The 21,999-nt window shown below is 39.9% G+C and overlaps 1 long non-coding RNA gene across 13 annotated transcripts in view; it reads left to right on the top strand.

Annotated features, from left to right (window-relative positions):
- LOC141131318 (uncharacterized) overlaps window positions 1–21,999 on the top strand; it is a 139,662-nt gene that overhangs the window by 20,174 nt on the left and 97,489 nt on the right. For 7 of the 13 annotated variants that reach the window (XR_012242739.1, XR_012242745.1, XR_012242737.1 and 4 more), the window contains 3 exons: window positions 8,902–8,980; window positions 11,026–11,116; window positions 18,499–18,787. This is a non-coding gene — a long non-coding RNA (uncharacterized lncRNA). Of the gene's footprint in view, window positions 1–3,671; window positions 3,803–8,901; window positions 8,981–11,025; window positions 11,117–18,498; window positions 18,788–21,999 lie in introns of all 13 variants that reach the window. The other 6 variants (XR_012242749.1, XR_012242748.1, XR_012242741.1 and 3 more) reach the window with 5 other exon arrangements.

Here is a 21,999-nt window from a genome sequence, read left to right as displayed (position 1 = left end):
CATAAGAGGGGAAATATACTTTTAACTGTATAGAAAACAAAGCTGACGTATGCATGGCACTCATAGGAGATGAAATATGCTAGCTATGTATGGGAAATAGAGCTAATATATGCATGGTACTCATAAGAATTAAATATGCTATAGCTGTATAAGGCACAGAGCTGCTATATGCATGACACTCATAACACAGTAAATATAGTATAGATGTATAGAAAACAGAACTGATATATGCATGGCGCTCATAAAAGAGCAAATATGCTATAAACGTATAGGGAGCAGAGCTGATTTATGTATGGTACTCATAAGAGAGTAAACATACTATAGATGCGTAGAAATCAGAGCTAATGTATTCATAAGTGGGGGGATAGTCGATAGATAGATAGATAGATAGATAGATAGATAGATAGATAGATAGATAGATAGATAATGAAGTTGATATATAAATGGTACTCATAGAAAGGAAAAATATGCTATAGAATAGATGTATAAAGAAAATAGCTGTAGGAGCCTGTATGCACTTCAGTGTTTATTTCCCCATTCAAATTTTCATGTTGTTTGTGTATATATAATGTTTCTAAACCACACACACACACATATATATATATATATATATATATATACTGTATATACCCATTGCATTGGTCTGTTCATCAATAAATGTACACACATTGCTTTGTTCATCTATATGTGCATTTATTTTGGTATGAATGTAATAGTCTAAACTATTACATTTCCAATCACAGGAATACATTTAATTCAGTCTTTCCTAGATATCTGAAGAAAACAAAACTAAACTGGTGCGCTCCAGCATTTCAGCTGCCACAATTCCACAGCAGCCCAAAATTTTTTTAAGCATGCACTACAACCAGACAAGAGTTACTGAATGATGTGTGTTCCAATTAGTATTTCATATATGTTTTTTGGTAACATTTGGATGTCTATTTTTACATTTTTGCCCAGCAATTGAATTTTAGATTAGGGTCTTGGTTACAGTTATGGGAATTCCCTGAAGCTTTATTTTAATTCCTTTTTTTTTAAAGCTTGTGGTTTTAAAAGTACATCCGCTGGTCACACCCATGCAGAACGCTTCTATCTCACCTCACAGGGAGGACTGTGGGTGGAGTTTCTTACTGACTTATTGTAGGTAGTAGGCAGCTTCCTGTAGGTAGACTTACAATAAAATAATGGTGTTTAAAATACAATCAAGTTATTTTTGGCAGTTATGACTTGCAGTGGCAATAAAGGATACCATCCTGTTATGGTTGGTAAGTAGTTCTCAGTTTTGTCCAGAGCACATGGAGCTCTGATTAGCACTAGAATTGCTCCAGCAGATTGCTCAGGGGAGCCTCCCAGGTAATGGCTGGGCGTTGCAGAGCATGAGTGATTAGAATTAAACCACATTTACAAGCGTTACTAATCCAACTCTGGAGCAATAATCCTGTGAATTGCTGGGACCCACACGCGGGGCACAAATTAAAGGTGCAACATGATTTTTTTTTTTGTGTCATGGTTCATGGTTCTCAACTGTGAACAAGGCCTGGCTTAACTTTTAACTATCTTGAAGCTCTTGAGTGAAATAGATCATGAATCCTATTGGTCTGAATCCGTTCTCTAGGTTGGTTTTATGGATCATCAGCAGCATCTGCACTATGTTATTAGGAAGATTGCCTTGCAGAATAGGAGGGGCATGGAGTCCTGGTACTTGATTGCCTGATTGTGGGGCTTTGTTTGCTAAATTTGTTTTGGCTTCAGTAGATACATGAAGCTGAAGTCTTGGGTCAGTGGACTACATCATTCAGGGCATGTTGAGCTCTATAGAGGTGGCCTGTGTTCTATAACCTTAGTCATTCTAAAGGGGAGCTTTAAGTGGGATAGACTCATTCACTTCCAAGCTGCTCTCAGCAATTGAAACTGTGGACTTGAAAAGAGGGCAATTTCTTAAATGCTGGGGCCTTGGCACAGGCTAATTGGTTTTGGTTCAAGGAGAAAGATGATTTGTGAAAATCCCAAATAGGGCTTTCCCACGCCATAATACCACTCAAGCTATAATTAGGTAAAATGAAATTACCCACAAGGGGGCTTAAGTGTAACCAAATTAGGTATCACGCAAAAGCCCCCATCCGTAAATATTAATACTTATTGGTATATATGTGTGTATTTACACACGCACACAAACATAGATGTACAACAATTGCCTGAAGGAAGATTTATTTCAACACTACTGATTATCTCTGAAACGTTTTAGGATTTTTTTTGGTAGCAAAATATTTGAGAAGGACCAATGTTACCATAAACATTTAATGTGTTGAATTTTATTTTAGCTTTTTTTTTACTTGATTAACTTTTTTTTTTTTTTTTTGCAAGTAACCTTGATTTAATTGAAAGATTGTACTCTATACACATGTACATCTCCCCCTACTTTGAAGCATGGTTTCCATGTTATCTAGTACCATAGCACCATCTCAAGCATATCTTGTGAATGTACAATAGACTCTGCAGAGGAAGCCTTTGAGATTGATTTACTAAAGGTATAGAGACTGTTTACTAAAAGTAAGAGTAAACTCTGAAAAAAAAAGATATGGTATACAAACTAGCACATTATGACAGACTCAAGCCTGCCATGGATGGTGCGATTTTCTTTCCTGCAACCAAAGCAGTCAGTTTTAATGGGGGAATCACACTTTTAGAGCTATTGTGTTCTTTCGGTGGAGGGAAGGGGGTCACTGGGAGCCATCCCTGCCGGGAGAACACAGTGATTATTGCTAGTGGCCATGGCCACTGGCAATGATCGCATAAAAAATCTGACTTGCTATTAATGGATCAATTGATGGGTTGACTTGGGTTAATTTAGCCCGCCCATATATGGTTTGAATCTTGGCTGGTCCCTGCTGAACCGGCTGAGATGCAAACCATTTATAGCCAGCTTTACATGTTAAAGGAAGCCCTCCACCCACCACCGCTGGTGCTTCCATCTTCGCTCTGACTTCCTTCCGGTTTCGCACTCTCTGGCCATTTGAATGACTGGGCTGTGATGAGGGTACATGTGCACAGGATTTACAATTGTGCCACAATAATCTCTGCATTCAGGGCATGCTCAGTATGCCCTGAATGCAGAGTGCACTGTGCATGAACAATATCACAATTGACTACCGCCAATGTGAATATTACCTAAATGGCGCACATTTAGGAGATATTCACTGTTTCTACAGGTAAGCCTTATTATAAGCTTACCTGTAGGTACAAGTAAAAAAGTAGGGTTTGCTTACGCTTTACAAAAGTGAATATCCACTGTTCCTTGGGAGTAGTAAAAAAGAGAAGCTGTATTCACTTACAATGCCCAATCACATGCAGGGAAATTAAAAAAAAAATGATTTTTTTTTTCTTTGCTTGATTGGACAATTGAAGCGAACAAAGCTACATCTTATGGTGAACATTCACTTTCCAAAGTACACGTTCTCTTCCTCTTTAGTAAATCAACTTCTTTGTGTTTATGGAACACTTCCTGAGGAATTGGCTACAGATCTGGATAATATTGCCTAAGGTCTATATGTGGCTCATTCTCTATAAAGGGATGGCATTATTTACTGATATTTCTGAGGGTGCCAAGGAAGTCTGTGTTCCCGAGAGGTTTTTCGTTAGGATGTGCTAAAAAAAACACCTTGGTTTCACAGATTGTCTAAACCTGTCAGAGGTCTCCAAATTTAGCAGTCCTGTTTAACTGTTCCAGCCACACCTGCAGAATAGAAAGTCATGAGGGAAGCAGAATCCGTGCCAGAACTGCAGGTGACAAATTTGAAGACAGGTATTTAAGAACCTTTCTCACCTTTCATTCTGTTAACACACTAAGAGGAATGTGAGCTGACACTTTCTTTTCCTCCTCTTGACAAAATCACTCAATCCATGGCAATCCATTAATGAAGGGAGAAACGAAGAGTGATTGTTAGTGGATACAAACGGTTCTGTTCTTTAAGAATGGCCAGTGTCTTGTAGACTCATCTGATTTAATAGCAAGGTGCAAAGAGCAATGATATAAAGTAACCCAGATCAGCCAATCAGAAATTTTAAATTTTTAATGGTCTAATGTCAGCTCACTTTGAAAAGCTATAGCTTTTTGCTTACTTGTGATATTTAATTATTGTTATTAAAGTGGAGCTACACTTTCTCAGCCAACATTAACAGTTTTTAACCCTCTTGTTGCTAGCCTTAGTAAATAGATAGGAAGGTACAGTAAAACCTTGGTTTGCGAGCATAATTCGTTCCAGAAACATGCTTGTAATCCAAAGCACTTGTATATCAAAGCATTTTTTTTTACAGGGTATAAAAGAGAAGAGGCACCTCTAAGTGTAGCAATACTTTGCTAAATGTTGTACCTTCATTAAATGTAACCATATTGCTACACTTAGAGGCTCCTCTTATACTCAGTTGTGACATGACGCTACTCTTATATCAAGACATCGCTTGTATATCAAGGCAAAATTTATTAAAACATTTTTCTTGTATTGCAAAACGCTATCAAACCAAGTTACTCTCAAACCAAAGTTTTACTGTATATTATATTTACTTGTTTTAAACTTTTTTTCCCACATCTCTTTAGTTGCTTCCTGGTTTCTGGCTAGGCCACAATTATGTCATATATCCCAGAAGCCTTTTTTATCTTTCATCTGGAGGAGGAGATTTATCAGCTCCTGCCTGCATACCTGAGCTAAGGGTAGATGGATTCCAGGAAGTACCGTATTTTCCGGCATATAACATGCACAGGCGTATAACACGCACCTTAATTTTAGGAGGGAAGTTTCAGGAAAAAACTTACATTTTAAATAAAGAACTTTGAAGCAAAATAAGGGTCACAGCCCATCAATGCAGCCTTATCAATGCCCATCAATGCAGCCTGATCAGTGCCCATCTGCAGCCTCTCCATTGCCCATCAATGCAGCCAGATCAGTCCCCATTTCAGCCTCACCATTGCCCATCAATGCAGCCTGATCAGTGCCCATCAATTCAGCCAGATTAGTGCCCATTTTCAGCCTCACCATTGCCCATCAATGCAGCCAGATCAGTGCCAATCTGCAGCCTCTACATTGCCCATCAATGCAGCCTGCTCAGTGCCCATCTACAGCCTCGCCTTTGCCCATCATTGCAGCCTCACCAGTGCCGGATTAAACAGAGCCGCGATTTCCTGTGTACCCGGTGCTCAGTCACACACAGTCCCGCCTCCTGACCCGCCTCCTATGACAGACAGAACAGTGGTCCAATGCTGGGCCAGGAGGAGGGGCTGTGTGTGACTTAGCGCTGGGTACACAGGAGATTGCGGCTCTGTGCAATCCAGTGGCGCTCGCCCCCTCCTTCGACTCCGAGGCAGCCAGGAATTGGCTTATAATACCCACACATGATTTGCCCCTGATTTTCAGGGGAAAAAGTACGTGTTATACGCCGATGAATATGGTAAATGCTACATCAATCCTCTGCCCTGACTCAAGATGGCCACAGCTAGAAATTTTAGGGGGGGGGTGTTTTTCATAGTGATTTCTCAACAAAATAAAGCATAAAGAATTGGATAGATGAATATAAAAAAGGGAATCAAATAGCATTTTCACTTTGTGGTGTTCAGATACAGTTTAGTTCCACTTGCCTAGATTGACATCTTTGGCTAAGAATTTTGGGGGCTGTAGTTCAGGTATAGCTGCCACTATTAAAAGTTCAAACTTTAGTGTGCTGGCAGCAAATTAAAACCAACTTGAAGGGTCAATAGCCCGATATTTTTAGGACACAGAGGGAGATTTACTAAAATTGGAGCACTCAGAATCTGATGCAGCTGTGCATGGTAGCCAATCAGCTTCTAACTTCAGCTTGTGCAGTTAAGCTTCGGCAATAAAACCTGGAAGCTGATTGGTTTCTAGGCAGAGCTGCACCAGATTTTGCACTCTCCAGCTTTAGTAAATCAACCCCCACAGTTTGATTTCTTCATTACTCCAAGATCAGCTGGTTCTAATGCCAAATTGGTGATAATTCTGCATGTATTGTTATGCTTTGTCATACAGGATGCAAATTTCTACTTCAGTGATTCCAGGATATGTTTTAAGAACCTGTTTTATAAAGACAAGAGATAAACATAATCATTATAAAAGTGGAAGTGTGCATTATTTCTAAAATTACATTTTCAAAAATATATAAACATCCTAACTGGAATCAGAAGACAAGAGGGATTTTGGGGGTTATTTTCTGATGAGTTTAAGGCAGTATTAAAAACAAAATATTATATTTCTGCTTGCAGGTTCGTAGATGTGGTGGTTGCATTTGTTTTCCTTTGAAAAGGCTTTTTCCCCCTTTATTTTTACCTGGTACTCAGGCCAGTAAGCCTGTTAAACTTCAACTTTCTTTAATTGGTTTCTATGCAGAGCTGCAACAGATTTTGCAATCTCTAGTTTTACTAATTCACTCCCTCTGTAATTATTCAGCCTAATGAGCAGTGAGAAAAGAAAGCCTTAACCTCCCTGACGGTTTTCCCGAGTGTGGCTCGGGGTTAAATTTCAGTACCATTAGCTTTAACCCCGAGCCACACTCGGGATTACATTGCGGGATCCTGGTGCGGTGTTACTCACCTTGTCCCCAGGATCCTGCGATGTCCCCCCGAAGCCTCTCCGTGCCAGGCTCCGTTCCCTGCGAGCGTTGCGACACATGGGGGTGGAGCCTGGCGACAAATTTAAAAAAAATGTACAAACCATAACACATACAGTACTGTAATCTTACAGATTACAGTACTGTATGAAATTATTTCACATCCCTTTTGTCCCCAGTGCTTTGTCCAATGCCCTGCATGCAGTTTTATATTATATATACTGTTCTTTCTGCCTGGAAACTGGGGATTGTCCATAGCAACCAAAAAGTGTCCCTTTACGTCAAAAGTGGCTTTAGACCAGCTAGAAAACAGCGATAGTAAATTAGAACACTTGCAGAATTGAGCGATAGTGAATTGTGGGGAAATTTATTTTATTATTATTATATTATTATTTTTTAAAATTATTTATATTTATTTATTATATTATAATTTATGTTTTTGTGTTTCAAACTTCATCATACCCGGGATATCTACTAGACCCTTGGTGGACAGATTTAAGTGTGTTATTGTTAAGAATTACAGACCTACAATATAAAACGCCTAATTTCCATGCAAAATAATTGTACCACTTTCAGCACCTAAAATCCGAAATAATCATACCGCCAGGGAGGTTAAAGGGGTTGTAAAGGTTCAGTTTTAAAAACAAACAAACATGTCATACTTACCACCGCTGTGCAGTTGGTTTTGCACAGAGTGGCCCCGATCCTCCTCTTCTGGGGTCCCTCTGAGGCGCTCCTGGCTCCTCCTCTTCTCGAGTGTCCCACCGGAGAAGCGTTCTCCAATAGGACACTCGTGCTCTGCCCCCGGCGCCTGCATCATTGGATTTGATTGACAGCAGCCGGAGCCAATGGCTGCGCTGCTATCAATCTATCCAATCAGGACATGAGACACCGGCCGGAGCTGGTGTGCTCTTTCCCGTCGTGGGAATTACGGGGCTCAGGTAGGTATAAGGGGGGCTTGGGGGAACTGCTGCAGCACAGGAGGTTTTTCACCTTAATGCATAGAATCAACCCCTTTAAGTAAAAAAAAAAAAAAAAAAAAAAAACTACTAAGAGAGAAAGTACCCCTAAAAAGGAATACTTACCTAAAAACACATTTCTTCTACCATGTTTTAACAGTTTAAGGAAAAATGAAAAATGGGGAATCTCCACTAACCTGAATATATGTTTGAGGCAAGCTCAGGTCATAATCTATAACCTAAATCAGTATTAAACTCAAAAACAAAGCTGTATATAGCAGCTTACCAATCCTTAGTTTTGGCTTTAGAAACAGCTGACCTTGGAGTAATGAAGAAATCAAACTGTGGGGTTTATTTACTAAAGCTGGAGAGTGCAAAATCTGGTGCTCTGCATAGAAACCAATCAGCTTCCTTTTTTTTTCTTATCAAAGCTTAATAGAACAAGCTGATTGGCTACTGTGCACAGCTGCACCAGATTTTGCACTCTCCAGTTTTAATAAATCAACCCCATTGTGTGTCTTATGTGTCTCCAAGGTAGTATCTGGCTGGCTGCTAGATGTGATAAAATGTTACTAATGTTCATTGTTTCTTACGGATATTTCTATTGATTTAACTGCTGTCTTAAGAGGTATTTGAGTGTTCCTCTAAGGCTGCTTTCACATTGGGGCGTTGGCGGTGTCGGTGGTAAGGCGCCGCTTTTTTTTAGAAGCGCTTTACCGTGGTTTTTGCAGAGGTTTTCAGCCGCTAGCAGGGAGCTTTTAACCCCCCCCCCCGCTAGCATCCGAAAAATGGTTAAAATGACCCGCAAGGCGCCGCTGCAGCGGTGCTTTGCTGGCGGTTCGGCGGCGCTGCCCTTTCATTTCAATGGGCAGGAGCAGTGGAGGAGCGGTGTATACACCGCTCCTTCACCGCTCCAAAGATGCTGCTTGCAGGAGTTTTTTTAATGTCCTGCCAGCGTATCGCCTCTGTGTAAAAGAACAGGGGAGACGTTTTTCAGGCGCTTAGCCCAAAAGCGCCTGAAAAACGCCTCAGTGTGAAAGGGGTCTTATGCAATAGCAAAAAGAACCTTACAAAAATACTTTCCCTGAAATACTTGAAATACCATTTTCCAGTGTTTGATAAAATTAATGGTAACACCCCCCCCCCCCCCCCCCCCCGCTGTGACCTGTTCTGTTCTTTGTTTCAACACAAGGTTATGGGTACTTTAGTACCTGTATTGAGCAAATATATTTCCCTCTTCTACAATTCTGTGACATATTGTTCCTGACCTTGCACAAAGATAAAAATGTACACCATGTAAGATACACTATTTGTCGTTTATTTTTAGAGCATCCTCAATAGAACTTCTACAGCAGAGCTTAACTCTAAGTCACTGGTTCTTGGTGTTGGGGATATACTGGACACAGGTATGTACAACAAGAGCAGGTTGGAGCCTGGGAAGAACATTTACTAAAGGGGTCATATTTTTCACCAGCCAAGAATATTTACACTTTTGTAGCCAAATTGGGATAATATCTACGTTATATTTGTTATATGTCCCCATCACATTGCATAACTTTTTTTTTTTTTTTTTTTTTTTTAAAGGCTGCTTACCTTTTATTTGCTCTTTTCTGAAAATTCCTAAACTCTGCTATGCAGAAGATGCTATGGATCTAATGTCTACCATGGTGTCTGTACTATTCTGCTGGTAGATCTCATTATCACTAGATTTGAACACTGTCTGTCCTAACAAAGGGTTCAATGTCTAGAAGCTGGGCTTCTAAATTGTATATAAGGAGGGGGAAACTCAGCATATCCCTCTTTGTCAGTGGGGACAGATCCAGTTTCCTCTCATTTCTAAATGTTCAGAGTAACCTCCAGTAAGCCCAAGGCTTCAAACTCCTAGAATGCAAAGAACGATTTTTAAAATAATTTTTAGGTGCGCTTTGTAAATAGAAGCGCATAACTTACAGTAGTAGTCAGGTTTTCCAAAATGTGACGGAAAGAGTGTTAACACAGTTAATGTCACTTATATCTGTATATATAGGAAAAAAGAAAAAAAAGCATTTAGTGATAAATAATCATCATTCCTCCTAGGTTGACTGATTGCCAATAGAAAACATGGAACCATAATTCACTAGAGTACAAGGAATAAAGTGCTAATAATAAAGAGCCAATTCTTAAGTGCAGTAACCCATAACAGCCAATTAGAATTCACTATGCTGGAGCCATGCCATTGGAAGGTGAATTCTGAATTATTTGCTATGGGTTACTGCACTTGAGAATTAGAACGTTGCTTCTTGCAGTCTTTTATTGAATAGGCTTGATGGTTCATGTCATAATTCTATCTATCTATCTATCTATCTATCTATCTATCTATCTATCTATCTATCTATCTATCTATTTATAAACACAAAATAGATAGATAGATACATATATGACATGAACCATCAAACCTATGTGATAAAAGACTGCAAGGAGCAAAGTTCTAATTCTGAAGTGCAGTGACCCATAGCAAATAATTCATCTTCCAATGGTGTGGCTTCAGCATAATGAATTCTAATTGGCTGCTATGGGTTACTGCACTTAAGAATTGACACTTTAATATATATATATATATATATATACAGATATTCAGTATATATCTTCATATATATTTCTGGCCGTATGGAATGATGAATGATGTCATAATCTTTGAGGGCTGCCTACAAGAACATTAGGTGTTTTTTTTTTTGTACTTTCCATGACAAAATACTTACAAGCAATACAGTATGTGATAATAATGGAATGCTGTTAGCCTTATATATATATTTTTTTTCATACATATATTAGTTTGATGTGCATTGTAATCAGAATAATGGAATTTCAGACTTCTGTATCATTTAGGAATATTTGTACTGAGCGCAGTATGTATGCTGGAAACTCCATTGAATGTATACCCAGAGCTCTGTATATAAATAGCAGAGTGCATATTACTACTTATGTAGAGATTGCACAAGACATGCTTTGCAGTTGATGTGTGATTAACCTGAAATGAGCACTTTTATCAGCCAGGTGAGGTCACATCTTGGCTGTTTCGTTTGAATGGAAGAGAAAAATCGAATTCCCTGATGTTTTCTACACATAGATTTAAGATCTGTAGACATCCACTGGGATTTTCTTTTTCAAGTCGCTTTCTTCAAATAATTTCTCAACATCTATAATTTGCTTCTCCAACATTTGTTCCCCACATAACCCTGTCTTCTATATATATATTTTTTGTATTTAACTCCTGAAAATGTTTGTAGAGCCGTTAAATATGTTTGTTTTTTATTCTCCAATCAGTAAATGAGGAGTTCTGACAAATAGTTAGACACTGTAAATCCCCAGACACATAGGCTATCCCTTTGCTGTAATAATTTATGGGTTTTTTTTTTTTTCGAAATAGAAGTTGAATGTATTATAAAAGACATTTTCTCTTTAACCTTTGCAGCTCCACAAGGGCAAGGAGAGAATTAAAATTTCATAGCAGGAGGCCGATGAATGGCTTGGCCTACAATACAAAAATGGCTTCCGGTGTGCAGGTAGGGCTCATCTTTGGCTCAAATGTGGAAAATATTTTTGAGCAGGATATGCATTTGTAAACTTTTACAACCACTGTTATGGTGCTAGGAAATTACCCAAAAAAACATAATTGTGTTTATGGCTTGTATTCAAGGATTTAAAAAGAAAAGCAACATATTTACCTCAACATTTAATACAGGAGGCTCTCATAATTTATTCTGCAATCGAAGGGCAAAGACATAACTCCCAAAAAGTCAACTCAATAATAAAAGGAAAAAAGACAGGAGAGTAAATAATGATTAAATCATAGTTAACCAACTCACCATCATTTGGTGTGGTCCTTGTAATCTTTAAATGCAGACACAGCAACAAACTGAGGCCAAGAGTGGCCTATGGTAATAAAGAGTTGGCCATCTGAGGTCCACGTGGTTTAACTTACAAAAACTATTAGAAAATGAATAGGTTCCAAACAAAACCAAAATAGATTCAAAATCACCAACCTTTTCCCTTCAGTCGCAAAAATTACAAGATTGCCATAAAAAAGAAATTAACCATTCACCAGAACCCCCAAACAGCACAACACTGAATATGTTTTAAAGGCTCAACCTTTCTTAACCATGTGGTTTAACTTGCGAAAACCTATAGCCTTGTACACTACCCCATCAGCATAAGCATATACTGGCGGAATGCTATCTAAGAGATTTCACATTACAATTGCACACAGCAAGGGTACACATTGGGGGTTATTTACGAAAGGCAAATCCACTTTGCACTACAAATGCAAACTACAAGTGCAAATTGCACTTGAAATTGCACTGAAAGTGCACTTGGAAGTGCAGTCGCTGTAGATCCGAGGGGGACATGCAAGGAAAATAAAAAACAGCATTTTAGCTTGCACATGATTGGATGATAATATCAGCAGAGCTTCCCCTCATTTCAGATCTACCCCTCAGATTTACAGCGACTGCACTTCCAAGTGCACTTTCAGTGCAATTTCAAGTGCACTTTGCACTTGTAGTTTGCACTTGTAGTGCAAAGTGGATTTACCTTTCATAAATAACCTCCATTGTGTCCTCTAATTTTCAACTTTTTGATGGAACCCTTGGCACAAAAAATTAGATCTTAGAGTTCAATCAAAGGCAAAATACAGAACTATCAAAAATTATTAGAAAATGTATAGGCTAAAAACAAAACCAATATAAATTCAAAATCACCAACCTAGACCCTTCACCTGCAAAAATGACAATGTTGCCATAAAAACCAAATTCACCATTCACGGTAACTCCCAAAAAGCACAACCTTCAATATGTTCAAAAGGCTCAACCATTCGTAAACCATGTGGTTTCACTGTATGGTCCTATACACTACCCCATCAGCACAAGTATATACTAACAACATGCTATCTAAGAGCCCGTTCACACTGTGCCGCCCCGGGCATCGGCGGTAAAGTGGCGCTATTTTTAGCACCGCTTTATCGTCGCTTTAGTGGTGCTATTCGGCCGCTAGCGGGGCAGTTTTAACTTCCGCTAGCGGCCGAAAAGGGGTTAAATCTACCCGCAAAATGCTGCTGCAGCGCGTTTTGCCGGCGGTATAGCAGCGCTGCCCCATTGTTTTCAATGGGCAGGGGTGCTTTAGGAGCGGTGAGTTCACAGCCCCTAATGCGCTGCAAAGAAGCTGCTTGCAGGACTTTTTCTGACGCCCTACCAGCGCAGCTGAGGCTTCATTCAGGCGCTTTACAGGCGCTATTTTTAGCGCTAAAGCGCCTGAAAAACGCCTCAGTGTGAAAGGGGTTTGAGAGCTTTACAGGCGCTATTTTTAGCGCTAAAGCACCTGAAAAACACCTCGGTATGAAAGGGGTCTGAGAGCTTTACAGACGCTATTTTTAGTGCTAAAGCGTCTGAAAAACGCCTCGGTATGAAAGGGGTCTGAGAGATTTCACAAAACAGATGACACACACACCAAGGGTGTCCATTATCTCCTCTAATTTTCACTCTTTTGATGGAACCCTTGGCACAAACAAATTAGATCTCAGAGTTCAATCAAAGGCATATTTACCCAAAATAGAGAACCTACAAAAATTATTAAAAAATGTACAGGTTAAAAAAAAAATAATATAAATTAAAAATCACCAACTTTCGCTCTTCACCCACAAAAATGATAACGTTGTCATCAAAGAACAAATTCACCAAAAACTCCCAAACAGCACAACCTTGAATATGTTTAAAAGGCTCAACCGTTTGTAACCATATGGTTTAATTCACCAAAACCTATGGCCCTATACACTACCCCATCAGCACAAGTATATACTAACAGCATGCTATCTAAGAGATTTCACAAAACAGATGGTACGCGCTAAGGGTGTCCATTGTCTGCTCTAATTTTCACTCTTTTGATGGAACCCTTGTCACATAAAACTAGATCTCAGAGTTCAATCAAAGGCATTGCTACCCAAAATAGAGAACTTACAAAAATTATTAGAAAATGTATAGGTTTTAAAAAAAATTACAAATTGAAAATCACCAACCTTCGCCCTTCACCCACAAAAATGACAACGTTGTCATAAAAAACAAATTCACCATTTACTATAACTCCAAAACAGCACAACCTTGAATATGTTTAAAAGGCTCAACCGTTGGTTACCATGTGGTTCAACTTGCGAAAACTTATGGCCCTATACACTACCCCATCAGCACAAGTATATACTGATGGCATGACATCTAAGAGATTTCACATAACAATTGGCATGTGCCAAGGGTGTCCATTGTCTCCTCTACTTTTTACCCTTTTGATGAAACCCTGGGCACGAAAATTATATCTCGGAGTTCAATCAAAGGCAAAATACTGAACTTGCAAAAATTATTAGGAAATTTACAGGGTAAAAACAAAACCAATATAAATTCAAAATCACCAACCTTCGCCCTGGCCCATAAAAATGACAACATTATCATAAAAACCAAATTCACCATTCATCACAACTCCCAAAAATTACTACCTTCAATATGTTTAAAAGGCTCAACCAATTGTAAGCAAATACATTATTCTTCTAGCACATAACCCATCATTTAATGGTTGGTCGTCATTGTCGTTAATACAATGGCAGCCGCTAAACCAATTAACATTTTTTAATTAGGCAGAGATTTGATTCCAAAAATGGCTACTTTTAATGTCGCTTTGTTTAAAAAAAAAAAAAAAATGTACTAAATGTATTTATTTGAAGGTTGCAGATCATTGTTAGAAACGACAATGAGGAATTTAAAAGCATGTAGTTTAAACTTAGCACACAGTAAGATATTTGACTTGTTGTGACACCAAGGAAAATGACATTGTCTGGTAATGGGAAGGCCATCGGTTCTAAATTAAATCCACAGCTGTACAGTCAGTGCATTCTGCTATGCCACAAAATCACCAACAATGGAGCGGACCTGTTTTCCCACACGGCTTGCCGAGCCTGAGAGTGATTTATAAGGCGCTTCATCATCTGGTTAATGAGAATCAGCAATTGGCCAGGTTTTCAGATGCTGGCAAATGAATATGCATGCTGCAAATCTGCATGTGTTAAGCTTCATCTTAATAACAATTGCAGCAATTTGCATGTGGGGCGTTCCCACATGGATTTCTTTGTTATAATTTTTTTTTTTCACTGCTTTCTCTGGGCGTCTGAAAAATTAACCTCCGCGTTGCTAAATGATTTTACAAAACGTAGAAGACCTCACTGCTGGCAAAGATGAAATTGAATTTTTTTTTTTTTTTTGCTCTCCTGGGCTCCTGTTTGCCATTTGGCAAAAAAAAAAGGCTTTTCGATGCCAGACAGGGTCACTGGCGCAGATGCCCATTTGTGTATTCATTGTTTGTCTGCAGACCACCGTTGTTTTATTCCGCATCTCACTATATTGTCTAATGAAATTTAAACTCTTCCAACTCAGCATTGTCAACATAACTATTTCCACAGATTTTACAATTACACCAAGCGTATATATATATATATATATTTTTTTTTTCTCCGGTGGAAGCTGGCAGCTGTTATGAATCGGGTTGATACCCACAAGATGACAAATTTGCTTCATTTGTATAAGAGCATCTGACAATTGTGCTATAAATTACAATCTGAATGATGACTCACCTTCCCGCTGTTAGTTAAAGCTGCGTTCAGATTATGAATGCCGTTAACTCTTTGTTGACTCAAGCGTCCAATAACGCTTTAGAAAAATATACTTCTGTTATTCAAGATAAGGATGGCCATTGACAGAAATTTTTAGTCATTTACATTATGCTTATCTGACATTTAGCACATTATTTATGGTCACCGTGTTTCTGGGCTTATCCTGGCATCGCAATAAAGAACAGTAGGTCATAGTCTAATTTTTTTTTTTTTCAATTAAATCAGATTTTCTCTTTTTTTTTTTTAAACAATTCACTGAGCTGGCCAGAAAACGACTTCTTTCCGGAGTCTATTCCATATCTTCACAGCTCTTACTGTGAAGAAGTCTTTCCATATGTGGAGGTTAAATCTCTTTTCTCCCAGATATGAAGGGGTGGATTTACTAAAACTGGAGAGTGCAAAATCTGGTGCAGCTCTGCATAGAAACCAATTAGCTTCCAGATTTTTTTTTTTCCTGTCAAAGCTTTAAGGATATATAAAAGTTTGTTTAAAAAAAATAAAAATTGCATACTTACCTCCTCTGTGCAGTTGGTTTTGCACAGAGTGGCCCCGATCCTCCTCTTCTGGGGTCCCTCAGTGGCGCTCCTGGCTCCTCCTCTTCTCGAGTGCCCCGTCTGAGAAGCGCTCTCCCTTGGGGCACCTGGGCGGGCGTGCTCCTGTGTCCTGCTGCTGCGTCCATTGACAGAGGCAGCGGGGCTCAGCTCCGCCCCCGGCTCCCACATCTTTGGATTTGACTGACAGCAGCCGGAGCCAATGGCTGCGCTGCTATAAATTTATCCAATCAGGACCCAAGACACCGACTGGAGCGATTGGGCTCAGGTAAGTACTTATTGTACTTATCCACTTTGTATAAGAATAAACTGTATCATCTTGATTCAAGTGTTAAATCATGTGCCTTTCACCCATTTCTTTCACTCAAGTAAAAGGGGGTCTCTGGGGGGGCTGGCACACTACAAGAGGTTTTGGTGGTGAAAAACCACCAGGGTTTACAACCCCTTTGATTAAATAAGCTGAAGGTTGAAGTTGATTGGCTACCATTGGCACAGCTGCATCAGATTTTGCACTCTCCAGTTTTAGTAAATCGACCCCAAAGAGTGCACGCCTTGACAGATACTGAAGACAGATATTAGAGAAATTGGTTGAGAAATAGATAGACAGCATGACATCAAATTATTCTACAGTTTTGCTTGTTTCAGTAAAATATACTTCCCAACCCCTTGGAGCCTTTAAGGGGTTTAGGATGCTAGGAGGCAGGGCGGGGCTTATGATCATGTGACCATCGTGATTGACTGTCACGTGATTAGAAAGTTGCCGATCGCAAGCAGCGTTTAGGAGCTTTCCGTTAGCCGCCGGTAACTGTGCCAAGAGCGGGCAGGGCGTGGGTTCTCAGCACAGCTGTATTTGCTTTAATGCACACAAATACGCGGCCTCTTAGAACCAAGGCACACCCACCGCGAGGCCACAAACACCAAAGAAATGAAGAAGCCCACTGCAACCAATCAGATGTCAGCTTTATATAATCAAAGCAATAGAATTGTGATTGGGTGATATGCATTTCTGCACTTTTCACATTACCCTCTGCTTTATTAAAGACAACCCTCGAAAAGAAAAATGGAGGCTGCCATTGCTGATCTACTTATGAACATGGCTGTCACGGGTTGCCTCTGGCCTTAAAGCGAACTTTCAGTCATTTTTTCAATTTTCCATCTATTAAATATTCTGCCCTTGCTGTTTAAACTTTGGGTAGTAGAACTTTTTTTCTGTCAGTAAAAACCTTATACAGCCCACTTCCTGATTCTTGTCTGGGAAAAATCCTAGGCTTATGACATCATGCACAGCTCTCTCTCTCACTCTCATGAGAGTTTGCCAGGAAGGGAGGGGAAGAGTTATAAGAGGGCCAATGAGAGCTCCAGGGCTGCAGAGCTGCAGAGCTGGAGGTGTGCCTCTGTGTGTCTGTGTAGATCCAGGAAGTGAACAGGCAGCAGCTTCAGCTGCCCACAGTTAAAATGGTTGCAGCCAGACTCAGCGGAGGAAGATTTCTGCAGCATATTTGGCAAGTACAGAATCACAGTATATATAAAATAATATGCAAAGTGGTTGGAGGGAAGCTTTAGAATGGAAAAGATGTTTTTATTGCAAATTATGTGAGCGGACTGCAGTTCCTCTTTAAAGAGGAGCTCGTTCAGAAAAAATTACAAATACTGAAGCTGCTGACTTTTAATATTAGGACACTTACATGTCCAGGAATCCAGTGGTGTCCTCACTGAGCCGGCTGTCAGGCACTGCCACCACCATCTCCACTAAGGGAAATCAGCAGTGAAGCCTCGTGGCTTCACAGCTAGTTCCCTACTACACATGCGTGAAGCGTGCTGTCCTCTGTGAATGGGCCGACTGTGGGGGAACGAGGAAGGGGGGTAGAAACCGCAGCAAACTCAGCCGGAAGTGGGAGCGTGTACCTGGCAAAACCAGGTACCCGCTCCCCTGAAAGCTGCCAAATGTGGCAGCGGAGGGAGGAAGCATACACTTGAAGCTTCCCTTTTTGGGTGAAGCTCTGCTTTAGATTCAAACTCCAGTCAACCCCTAACTACTCTTAAAATGACTCCCCTGCCCCCTCCTAACATCTATTCTGAATAACCTGTGTAAGAAAAGATCTGTATACTTACCTCTTTTCACTCCGCTCTGGTCTGGTTATGTGATTGGCTCCCCTGTGTCAGCCAGTGCCAGCTGCAGGGGAGAGGAGGGAGCACCGACAACGGATGGGCTGTAGTAAGCCTATGGGTGATGTCACCACTCAGGCATTACCAGCTGTTCTGAAGCGGTCTCTCTATTCTCATGTAGCCACCATGGGGACCGGACTGGAGCGGCCTGAAAATAGGCAAATATACAGATCTTTTCTTACGCAGAATAGGTGTTAGGAGAGGGAGGGAGTATTTTTAAGAGTATTTAGGATTTAATCAAAATTCTATTTTAATATTCCCCAAACCACTGACCTGAAACAAGCATGTAGCAAGTGACGTCTTAACTCCTAATTGGGAATAGGGCCACAGAATGCGTTGAATCTTCTACAGCCAGGCAACAAGCATTTTTATCTTTTTTCGATGTACAATGTAATTTCCTAATTAAATGTATAACTCGCTGTTTAGATCTTTACTTCTAAGCAGGAAATAATGTCATTGATGGGTGACATAATACATTTCAACAGACAATATGTAACATTCCTTTTCTTTTTTTTGTCTCAAACAGAGGCACGGAAAATGCCGGAGACTACAGTCCTGTACGGAGTACGTAGCATCTCAGACACCAGCCAATCAAATTAGCCGCTTTCCAAGCTTTGTTTCCAAATGTGTGAGAATCACTCTACCAATATGAAGTGCCAGCATTGATAATACAAAAAGGAGACAAGCAAATGCAAGCATTTGCCTTTTGGATGACATCTTATTTCTAATTCATCAAACCGAGGACTGTTTTTTTGTGGATGGAGGCCATTTTGATGGAACCGAGGAATACTTTAAGATGGCCGCTTTGGCACAAGGTAGGTTGAATTTGCTGCCTAGCCGTGCCGCACTCCTCCTTCTCCCTGCCGTTGATCAATTTCCTAATGCGTTAATTAGCAACAAAAGCGGGACAATAAATGAATCTGGCATGACCCACTTTCATCCTCCACCACCCCCTCTCATGTGCAAAATCTACCCTTCCTATTAATTGAATTAACATTCTCTCTAATTTCCCGTCCTCATATGCGCGAATACTGATATTCTCTTTATTGTGAAGACGGCTGGCTCCTGCTCTAAAGCAAATATGCATTTTAATGATATGTATCAATTATCTGAACATTCACAGATATAGCAATCCCATTTTCTATACGTACGTTGTATTCAATATACAGGTCACATTTAATCCATCTGGAATTAAAATTGTCTTTGTTTCTGTGCTATGTAAGTTTTGTGTTTTTACCTAAATTTGTGTTGGTGATTTAAATGAAGGCAGATTTTGTTGTTGTTATCAATGCATTTTCTTAAAATTTGCTTTGTTAAAAATGAATAACATGACTTCCTAAAATACATTATAGGATGAAAGATTAAAAAAAAAAGATTTCTTGGGATTTTATAGATTACAATGAAATACAATAGGTATTGGACTGTGCATTGACTGCCAGAGGAAATTAATACTCATTTAAGCAACATAATATATTGGAATAGAATATACTTTATATGTACAGAAATGCGGAACATATGTGCACTATACTATAGACAAAATGCAAGACATGCATTATATATTTATATATAGATATATATATAGATATCTATATATAGATGTATATATAGATATCTATATATAAATATATATTTACATATATATATTAATACAAATAGCAATGGTACACTGTGAAAATGTGTACACTTTATATATATATATATATAAATATACATATATTTTAAGCGTACACATTTTCACAGTGTACCATTGCTATTTTATATATATATAGATATATATCTCTATATCTATAGATATAGAGATATATATCTCTATATCTATATATATATATATAGATATATATATCTATACAAATATATAATGCATGCCTTGTAAAAGTGTACACGTTTGCACAGTGTACTATTCCTATTTTTATTAATTCGATTATGATTGGATTTTTTAAGGCAGAACTAAACTATATCTGAGCACCAGGAACTGAAAACGCTATTTAATTTATTTTTAATAATAAAGTAAACTCACCCATCCCTCCATCTATGTCTCCATGTTTTATTTTGTTGAGAAATTACTTTGGCCCGCTTGGAGCTGGCGCCTGTCGGCCCTTTAAGAGGTTTAGAGTGCCAGGAGGTGGGGTGGGGCTTATGGTCATGTGACTGCTGTGATTGGCTGTCCCATGATCGAAAAGCTCCCATTTGCAAGCAGTGGACAGGAGCTTTCCATTAGCCACTGGTAACTCTACCGGGAGCATGCAGGGCACACGCTCTTGGCACAGCTCTGTGGGCGCTATTAGGCCGTTTGGCGCCAAGGCCTGGCCGCCGAGAAGCCACATATTTGCTTGGGCTCGGCGCGGAAATCCCCCCCCCCCAGCATTTTTAGCTGTGGCTATCTTGAGTTAGAGCAGATGATTCATGTAGCATTTGCTTCCTAGAATCCATCTACTCTTAGCTCATGAATGCAGGCATTGCTTATCTGAGAAATGCCTACTACATATGAAAGAAACCAAGAAATGCCTGTGAAGTCTCCTAGGATGTATGACATCATTTTGGCCTAGGCCAGAATCCAGGAAGCAATTGAAGAAACTAAAAAGAAAAAAAAGTTGAAAACATGTTAATTATAATATACCTTCCTATCTAGTTACTAATGCTAGCACTATAAGGATTAAAAGTAGTTAATGTTGACTGAGAGAATTTAGTTCCACCTTAAGCATATTTTAGCTTGAAACTGCCGCTCACCATAGCGGATCCTAGTATGGATGTACACATGTGAAATCCTCAGTCAATGCCGCTCCCCGGGCCATGCCCCCTGACTTGTTTTGCCCCACCCACCGGGGCTTAATCATAGGGGTCTGAGACTTTCACATGTATATTCTATACTAGGATCAGCTATGGCAAGCAGCAGTTTCAAACTAAAATGTTCGAAGCTCACTGGATGGGGTTTTCTTATGCTGGCATCCCTACTACCCTGAGTGCCAATGGGGTCCTACACCTCAGCCTGGAGCCGCACCACCAAGTACTTATGGCTATAAGCAGGGCTGCATCTAAAATCATGGGGCCCTGTACAGCCTTCCTGACTGAGCCCCCCAACCCCGCCTACAGCCCACCCATCCCCTCTGGGGTGCAGTGAAACAGCGACACTGACTTTACCCCCCTACGCCCCGAAAATTAGAAAAGTCCCACTTCCTGGGCGCCTCTATTGAAATGATGGGGCCCAGGGAAATGTAATTTAAGCCCTGGTAAACAAGTAAGAGCAGGGGTATGGTCTAGTAAAATAAATGTATTCATTTAGGAAGAAATGAACAATAAAGCTGTCCTGGGCCCCCCTGCATAGCTGATGAGGTCTGGGCTCAGTACAACAGGACCAGTTGTACTGCTTTATCAGCAGCCCTTACATTAAAGCTGACCTCTGTGAAAACATAACCTTTACCCTTGTAGTTGGTCCTCCTCCCCGCTGCAAGGTCTAACTTATTTTTTTTCCTTAGGAGGTGATGAATACACAGATATACTTACCTTATTCCCCACTCCCATGAGCTTCCTCTTCTTCTTATGACTGGTCCCCACTTCATTGCCGGTCACAGCTCTCTGTTGTCATCCCATACCATGCAGAACCAGAAGTCTTGCACTGTATGGGAGGACACCCAAGGTCCGCTCACATTCTGGAGCATTGGTCAGTAGAGGAGAGCACCTACAGCCGGGGGAGTGAGTTATAATTTACGTATATCAACTTATTCATCATCCTCTTGGCAAATCAAGCAGATATACTTTGCAGTGGGTTTCCTGTCAAGTATAAATAAAGTTTATCTTTGCACAGCTCAGCTTTAAAAAAATCTTTTTAATGAACTAGTCCCATTGGGTATATGTCAGACAATAGGCAAATGTGGGACAATGCGCGTAGACTGCCGACCATGGACTTTACATTGCATGGGTTTCAATGATATGAACCTGTCCATATAAAGATCATGTAAGCTGTAATGTTTGCTCCATACTACACACCTCTGTGACACTTTTTGTTTTAGTCTCAGGCTCTGTCAATTTA

Source organism: Aquarana catesbeiana, linkage group LG03, assembly GCF_042186555.1.
Source record: "Aquarana catesbeiana isolate 2022-GZ linkage group LG03, ASM4218655v1, whole genome shotgun sequence".
In the NCBI taxonomy this organism is placed as follows: Eukaryota; Metazoa; Chordata; class Amphibia; order Anura; family Ranidae; genus Aquarana; species Aquarana catesbeiana.
The sequence above is the reverse complement of the archived record's forward strand: the minus strand, read 5'-3'. Positions and strand labels throughout refer to the sequence as shown.